At 42.8% G+C, this 8,841-nt stretch overlaps 1 long non-coding RNA gene across 1 annotated transcript; it reads left to right on the top strand.

Annotated features, from left to right (window-relative positions):
- The first annotated feature begins 680 nt into the window (after positions 1–680).
- Positions 681–8,435, top strand: LOC143272936 (uncharacterized). The gene is made up of 3 exons (XR_013050618.1): positions 681–831; positions 5,721–5,858; positions 6,846–8,435. It is a non-coding gene; the product is annotated as an uncharacterized LOC143272936 (long non-coding RNA).
- The last annotated feature ends 406 nt before the right edge of the window (positions 8,436–8,841 follow it).

The raw sequence follows: 8,841 nt of genomic DNA, 5'->3' as shown, positions 1-8,841 counted from the left end.
CCCAAAGTTTCCTTTTGCCCTGTCCTTTTTGAAGTCAACCTCGGTTCCCATGACAGGCATGTCCTGCATGACAGCTTTGCTTGCTTATCCCAAACATACACCATTTTTCTTTATAGAGACTTTCTTTGTTATTTAATCCACACTTAAGAGATATTTCTGAAATAATGAATGATATTAATTTATACACAGAGGATTTAGGAAAGTGTCAAATACATATTTAATACTCAAAAATGTTAGTTATTGAACTTTGACAAAGTAGAAAGATGTATTCTGGGTTTTTAAAGTTAAAATACAGAAAATAGGACTTCCTTTTCATGAAAGCTGGGAAATAAGGCAGCCACTCAATCCCAAACACTCTCTGCTGCTCACGTCTCTGTTTCCTCATAGTCCAGATCACTTAGTTCTCTGCATGCTGTCACCAGAGAGCATCTAAGTAAGCATGTGGAGAACTTCCAGAAAGGCAGTGATGACGTATTCTGCTTATGAGGTCTGAAGATGTGAATCTGTAGCCTATAAAGACATTTTGATAAAGAGGAAGGCTCCAGATCTTGTTTGTGCCATCAGAAGTTTGCAGCCCTCAGGGCACAGTGGAAAACAATAAAATGAAGTCATATTTTCTGGTCTAAATATGCCTACTCTCTCCTGCTTCTGAGCTAATCTTTGGACCCATGTCTTACTGGTTGGTTTGAGGTTCCCTGGCACTCTGTGAATTCTGCTATATAAACCAGAATGCTTTGAGGCTCCCTTTCTTTGTCTTCCTCTTCCCAAAGCAGACACAGTTAGATACCAGGATGGAAGGAAGTTCTGCTCTTACCCATCACTTTATGAAATGTGAGTAAATTGCTTTCCATGCACTATCTTCACTAGGCTGCCCAGAAGACAGGGAGATGAGATGTTTAGGGAAAAATCCAAAAACTTTCAGTATTGACCACAAAGTTGACATAACAAGCAGAGAATATAGTGGAAAGCTTCCACCATTAGGAAGAGCTGGTTTTTGGAAAACAAGCTGAAGAAGTTGGCCCAGAGTGATGCTGGGGGAACAGCATCTTGGGACTCCCCAGGGACCTTACCACCTCTGTGTGACCATTTCATATCAGGCTAGTAGGAGATTCAAGGGTGCAGCACAGGTCAGCCTATCTGTCCTTGGCTTGTTTGTCCCAGTTGGGCTCCTAAACTTCCTGTACGTATAGATGACTTCCTCTGTGCAAAGTGGGAGCCAAGAAGAATTCACAGGTCCCAACCTAGTTAGGATCACTCTGCACAGCTTGAGGCCATCACAGAGAAGATGATGGCTCCATTATTCATTCATGTGCACAGATTTGTGGGGCACTGGGCTGGGTGGTAGATATGATAACAACAATAATGAAGTAGTGATCCTGTGTGCTCTCTCAAAGGCTTCACTAATGAGTTGATTTAATTTTCACAGTTTTCCCACAAGGCAGATAGATTTTTCATATGTACAACTGGGGAAACTGAGTCTAAGTAACTAGACCATAGTCTTCTACACCTGGTATGCAGAAATAAAACTGTAATCTAATCTGCCTTTGTGATCTTAAATATTTTAAGACTGAAATAAAGTGTGTGTGTGTGTGTGTGTGTGTGTGTGTGTGTGTGTGTACTACATGTGTGCAGGTGCCTGCAGAGACCAGAAGAGGGCATCAGATCCCCTGGAGCTGGAGTCCTAGGAGCTTGTGAGACAACCAACATGGGTCTGGGAATGGAACTTGAGTCTTCTGGAAGAACAGCAAATGCTCTTAACTACTGAACCCTCTCTCTCTTCACTTTCTGTTTGTGTTTCTAACCACCAGAAGTATTAGTGCAAAACTCAATACTCAAATTATTCACAGCCTACTGAGGAAAGGGATGAATGAACATAGGAGCAGTGTGGTGCCTGCTGCAATGTTGATTGATTTCAGCCTCTGTGACTGCCCTAGCAGGAAATCTGTTGTCTGACGCTTTGTGATGCCACTAAGTGCCTCAGATGTGCTCAGCAACAGGGTTTCTAAACTGGGAGAGCTGGAGGTGTCCAGTGAGTTATGGCATACAGAATTACACTGGGTGCCAGGAGCCCATACCCTCGCTGCAGATCAGGAAAATGTCTCCTGCCATTTGCCTTCCAAATGTCAGCGGACAACAAAGTTGCTCCGAGGTGAGAATCACTGCTCTACAAGAACTAATTTTTCTTTTCTTTTTTTTTTTTTTGCATAGAAAATGGTTTATTTGGCTTAAATATCCAGGTCACAGTCTATTGAGATAAGCCAAGGCAGGAACTTAAGCAGAAGCCATGGAAATATGCTACTTTCTGCCTTCCTCCCCATGTCCCATTCAGTATGTTTTCTTCTTTTTTTTTTTTTGAATTTTTTCTTTATTAAGAAATTTTATACTCACTCCACATACCATCCACAGATCCCTCCTCCTCCCTCCCACCCCCCAGCCCTCTTTCCCGAGCCACCCTGCATCCTCACATCCCCCAAATTGAGGTCTCCCATGGGGAGTCAACAGAGCCCAGCACACTGAGCCTAGGCAGGTCCAAGCTCCTTCCTACTGCACCAAGGCTGTGCAAGGCGTCACACCGCAGGCACCAGATTCCCAGAAGCCTGCCCATAGACCAGGGACAGATCCCAATCCCCCTGCCTGGGTACCCCCCAAACAAGGAACTAAAAATTTAAAAGGCAGGTATCATGGCTTGCTTACCATGTTATTTCCCACTATCCAATCCAACTTATTTGTGTTTAAAAGATGCTTAACTGTATAGCAGCAGAGTATGAAATCCTTGAGTCTCATGTGTTTGTGTGTTGGGGGTGGGGTGCATGTGGGGGGGGGTGTGCACAAATGTGTGGAGGTCATCAGTCAGTGTTGGGCATCTTCCTCTATCACTCTCCACATGATTTTTTCTGAGACAGGATCTCTCTTGAGCCCAGTGTTCAGTTGATGAGCTAATCTTCCTGGGCAGCCGTCTCTGGGGACCTGTCTATCTTTGGCCCATCCCTCCCCTCAGCACTGGGGTAACAGACACAAGCCACCACACCCAGATATCTGGCTTTTTATGTGAGTGATGATGATCCAAACCTAGGTCCTCATGCTCATACAATGAGCATTTTAGTGACCCAACCATGTCCCCAGCCCAAATCTATATTCTCTTAAGCTCCCACAGAGCAGCCCTTAGGGCGGACCATATCATCAACCACAAGGAAATCTCAAAATGTGTGAAAGAATAAGAATCATCAGATCTAGGTTTTCTAACCACAATAGAATAAAATGATAAATAAACAAAACAGAAAGAAATACTAGGAATAACACTTGGCTAACACATTTCAAAATGCCCCATAGGTGTAAGAAAAGAAAAATCACAATAAGGAAATATCATGAGCTGAAAAAAAAAAAACCATGAAAAATGCAACATCTCAAAATGTATGGCAGGCATTTAAAGCAGTCCTTAGATAAATATGCATAGATTGAAAAGCTTATATTCTAAAGAAAAATGTTAAAATGTCAATAATCTAAGCTTCTAGCTGCACCCCCCCACATCCCCCCAAAAAACAAACCAGAAAGAAAAGTAGAAGAAAAAAAAAGGGATGGGAGTGGAAATCAGAGAGATGGAAGAAGTGGAAGAGCTTGTGTGCTACAGTGGATTCTGGAAAAAAAAATCACAAAATTCATAAACCTTGAACTATGTGTACTATGAGCAAGGATACACACAAATTATCAGATCCATGTACAGCATCATTCACTTTAATCACTACAGAACCCATAGAAATTTTGCCTGCTCTTGAGACCCTTTTCCTCCTACTGGGTTGCCTTGTCCAGCCTTGATATGAGGCTTCATGCCTCGTCTTATTGTAACTTTTTATGCCATGTTAAGTTAATATCTCTGGGAGGCCTGCTCTTTTTTTTTTTTTTTTTTTTTTTGAAGTGGAAGAGGGGTGGATCTGGGGGAGAGGGCAGGTGGAAGTGAGACCCGGGAGGGATGGAGGGAGGGGAAACTGAGGTTGGGATGTAATGCATGAGAGAAGAATAAAAAAAGAAAAAGAAATGGAAACATCAGGAACTGGATAATAATAATAGTGATGCTCATAATGAGCTCAGTGGTTAAGAGCATTGGCTGCTCTTCCAGAGGACCTGGGTTTGATTTCCAGAACCCACATGGTGGCACAAAACCATTTGTAACCCTAGTCTAGAAACATTCAATTTTAATAAGTGAAGTTTTTATTTTAAATTACATTTTATTCATTTTTTAAAAATTATGTGTGTACAAGACCATCTTGGTATGAGTATATAGGTCAGAGGACAATATTCAAACATAGGTTCTCTCCCTCTGTGTGATTCCCAGGGAACGAACTCTGGTCTTCAAGCTTAGCAGCAGAGACCTTTGCCCACTGAGCCAGTCTCCCTCACCCTAAATGAAGTTTTTTGGTACAGTGACTTACTATGTAGTCCAGGCCTTAAACTCATAATCTGTCTCAGCTCCCCAAGTGCTTAAATCACAGCTGTGTGCTACCACTCCTGGAAACAATAAATGAATTTTATGATATTTAAATTCTGCCACAGTGAAGTTCCCACATATATATATATTGCTAAGTGTGATGGCACACACCTTTAATCCCATACTCAGGAGGCAGAGGTGGGCAGATCTCAGGGAATTCAGAGTGAGACCCTCTCTCAAAAGAAAAAAGGTTTGCAGTAACTTTGTAATGAAACAAACTATGTCACTTAGACTCAGAACTATTACTTTGTCTTTGCCCTATTTCTGTGAGAGTCCAGAAAGTTCTGAAGATAGCCCTTTGGCATGTGTGTTTGTGATTCCTGGCTCCTGATTTTGTGGCTAAATGGTTTCCCTGAAATTCAACAGCTTGCATTCTCAGCTCACTTTAAATTATTAAACCCCAGGGGCAGAGGAATCAAATGGGGAAATGTACTGTAACTCCCCAACACATGTTCATCTTCATCTACCAAAGTGGCCTGGAATCCCAGGTATTTTCAAGGTAATCTGCAATACAAATGCTGGAAGGAACCATGGACTTTCTTCCATTGTTGAAGGATTTCAAAGGGTGATCCATGAGCCACCTGCATTGGAATTACCTGAAGATACACTCTTGTCTTGAAATCTGTCGATAAAAAGATCCTTGAACTCGCTCTAGAGTTCACAAATCAGCTACTGAAGGATTCCTCACCTCTGGTGAGGTTCCAGCAACAATGTCAAGATCAGCATTTCTGATATGCCCCTGGGCATTTTTAATGAAGATTAAATTTAAGAACTATTGATCCAGAACTGACTTTCATCATTTTTGAAATGAGGAAATCACACAAGACTTACTTCAAAAATAGTTTCTAAGAATTATATTCTTCTGTTCCTTTTCCTTGAATCCTGTATTTTCCTATATTTTTTAAAAGTCTCTCGTTTTTCTCTGATCAGATATTTCTTGAGACATGGTCTCATGGTGTCCAGGCTGGCCTCAAACTTGCTATGTAGTTGAGGATAAACTTGAACTTCTGATTCTCCTGCTTCCACTTACATCTTGTTAGTATTACAGATGTGTGCCAATAACACCTAGTTTACCATAGGCTTAAATCCAGGGCTTCCTGCATGCTAGGTAGACACTCTACCAACTGAGCTACATCCTAACTCTAGATCTTTAACTATATCTATACTTCCTTGCAAAAGGCTGAATCCTTTCATGTGCCAGACATTGTTAAACAATATATTCTTCCAATCTTTGTAGATGGTGCCTCCTATCTGCCTCTAGAGCAGGAGGTGAGATTTGTGAGTGGAACTCGGTGTTGAATAGAGTGGACATGCCTGGGACAGATGTGGAATGCAGACCCACTTGCTACCATGCTCCCAGGGACTTCACCATTCTGTATGTGCCACCTCTTACTTATAAGAGAGCCTTGTCTATGGATACAGTATACAGTCCCTGGAGTTCTGGGTTCAAATTCTACACAGTGGTTTGACAAAACCCTTTGATGTCTCTATTCCTAGTCCTTATCTGTATAAGTGCATAAAAGTATTCCTAACTCATAGATTGTTAGAGGATAGGTGAGTCTGTATCTAAAGGGCTCTGAAGAAAAGCCTAGTGTGTGGTAGATAGCATGCAATTGCATACTAAATAAAGGTCCACATTCAGGTTGATTTCAGACATTACTTTTATAGTTCTGAGATGTCTGGGAAGTGCTTGGGGACACATGTAAGGTACATATGTTTGTTTCATGTTTTAGTATTTGGGATATCTCATTATAGACAGGCGTTTCAGAAGCTTTACTCTGAAGAGAGACTCAGATCGTAGCATGTGGTTTGGTTCATGCATGGGTATACACATGAGCGTGTGTGTGTGTGTGTGTGTGTGTATGTGTGTGTGTGTGTGTGTGTGTGTGTGTGTGTGTGTGTGTCGGGTGTTGGAGTGGGAGGGATGAGCAGTGCCTTGCCCTGTAATGAGCCAGGCCATCTCGGACAGTAAAAGGCAGTGAACAAAGCGGGGTGGCAGGCAATCTGGAGCCTGGAGCCTTGTTGCAGTCCTTCCCGAGTGTCTGCAGTAGACCTCATCACATCTAACTCTTCGTCATGCCCAACCCAAGGCTCAGCAGCCAGGGCCCAGCAATTGCAATTGCACACGTGTCTCCCACATCATCGCAGCTGATCTACTCCAGAGGGTCAAATAGGCCAATTTCCCACATCCTGTGCGTCCCTTTATTTAAAAGCACCAAATGACCAGCCCGGTGACACCCCTGTGAAAAATTTTCCATGAACTTAGGGGCTAAAAACCTTCCTTTATTTAATTTCACCTTAATTGCATCAATTAGGCTCATTTCGTGTTTGCTCAACAAACTCTTTTGTTTCTTTCACTCAGCTCGGAGCAACAGCTGCCAAGTGGAGTCTTTGTTCTGGGAGCCTTTCCGAATGGTCTTCACACCAACCCTGTTTGTTTTCCTCAGGCCTTCTCCTAACAAACCTGAACAAGTGTGGCTATTAAGCCTCAGAGGGCAAACTTAGTTGCCAGCTGCCATTTACCCCACCCCCATCAAGTGCCCAGAAAAGAAATAAGGCCTTTCTTCTCCACTCTGAAGGGAAAATGATTGTGTTAGGAGAGGCTTCTGGAACCTTCAGGTATCTTGAATTTCCCTCATTGTCTCTCCTTGTGATGGCTCCTTCCCTTATTCAGCCCCCAGCATCTCCTGGAACATTTGCTCTTTCAGGCTGTAGAGACATCCTCCTATCTCGCCTCCTTGCCTCCAGAGCTGTTCTATCTCCCCACATTCCCACAGCTGTCAGAGACCTGCAATTGTAAAGTGAGGCCAGTCAGATGATGCCATTGCCCCCACCCCTGGGCTGAAACCTTCCCCTACCTTCTCTCAGAATCCAGGGAATTTTGTTTACCCCTTGCTGCCTCAAGTTCTTCAGTCTTGATTCCAATGCCTCAACCCTTTGAACCCACTTGACCAAGGCAGTGGCCATTAAGCCCCCTCCCTCCTTCTGTTTGGAAACCATTCTTCTAGTAAAGGAAGAGGTTATTTCTCCTATCTCCCCAGATCTGGGCTAGCTGTGGTTTCCTGCTTGATTATTAAGATCCAAAAGAAGAATGTTCAAAACCTTCCAACCCTAGAGTATAAGAAGCTTGCTGACTTCTACCTGGGCCTTTTGGAATATTCTCTTTGAAATATTTTCTCTGGGGCTGCTGGATGCCATATAAGAAGTCCAGTTACCCAGAGATTGCCATATTCTGGAAAATATAAGTCCTATGGAAAAGCCCTAGACTGTAAGTTCTGGTGAGGGAAAGAAGTCAATAAATATCAAGGCATCAGAGTTATCCATGAAGAAGCCATCTTGAAAATAGACATTTAGCCTCAGCCATACCAGTTGACACCACATAAATGAGAGATGAACCAGCCCAGCCAAGCCCTTCCACATTCCTTAAGCACAAAATTAGAATTAAAAAAGTTAAACACTGTTAGGGAGGCATATTTTTAATACAGCAACAGACAAGCAGGCAAACATTTCTTCAAACACGTCTTTCAGATCTTCCTAGAGCCCATTCAAGGCTATTGCTCATATTCCCATCTCACTGTCCCTACACCTACTTTCTCTGTCTGTGGTAGCTTTACACTCTTCCTTCTTGCTTTTTCCTTAAAAATCCAAACAGCACTTACATTGGCTAGAATTTTTATCTCAGTACATGATGATTTCCTTCTAAGTCACTCAACAAATACTAAGTTCTTAGGATGTTCCAAGCACAGAGATTTCAATGGTGAAGCACAGTCCCACAGTGCTGGTAGTTCTCTCTTCTATCAGGGCCTTCCATCCCGTTAGAAATGGCTCCTACCTTTGTCTGATGATAAGCTACTGAGGGCAGAGGCTGCTGGTTCCTTCAAATTCTTCAGACCCAGTACAGTGCTAGTACAAAGCAGTTGCTCAATAAACTCCAACCCAATGATTAAATGAATTGTGTCTTTGCATTGGTGTTTATATGACCATTTGCTTTCATTTTTGGTTGAGTTCATCCAAGGTGATCTTTGCATAGTTCAGGTTCCTGGGGAGGGTACAATGGGCAGGATACAGGGAGGGTAATGATGCCTGATAGCTGATGGCCTGGCTTGGGTACCCTACAAATTCAAATGTAACAGGAATGAGCAGTAGGAATGTTCTACAGAAGGGAATGCTCAGGGAAACCTTCTGTGCTGGTGGAGAGAGGTAGAGCTAGCATGTGAAGCTTTCACATCTCAGCATGTTACAAGCACCCGCCATGAACTCAGTGCCCCTGTCTCTTCCCTGGAGATAGCAAGCAAATAAAACCACGGGAGGAGGCGAAGCCTCTGTGGTTTTTGTTTTGATGTGAATATATCAAGTAA

The sequence above is a fragment of the Peromyscus maniculatus genome, chromosome 4 (genome assembly GCF_049852395.1).
Source record: "Peromyscus maniculatus bairdii isolate BWxNUB_F1_BW_parent chromosome 4, HU_Pman_BW_mat_3.1, whole genome shotgun sequence".
NCBI lineage: Eukaryota > Metazoa > Chordata > Mammalia > Rodentia > Cricetidae > Peromyscus > Peromyscus maniculatus.
Note: the sequence above shows the minus strand (reverse complement) of the source record. Positions and strands in the feature narration are given on the sequence as shown.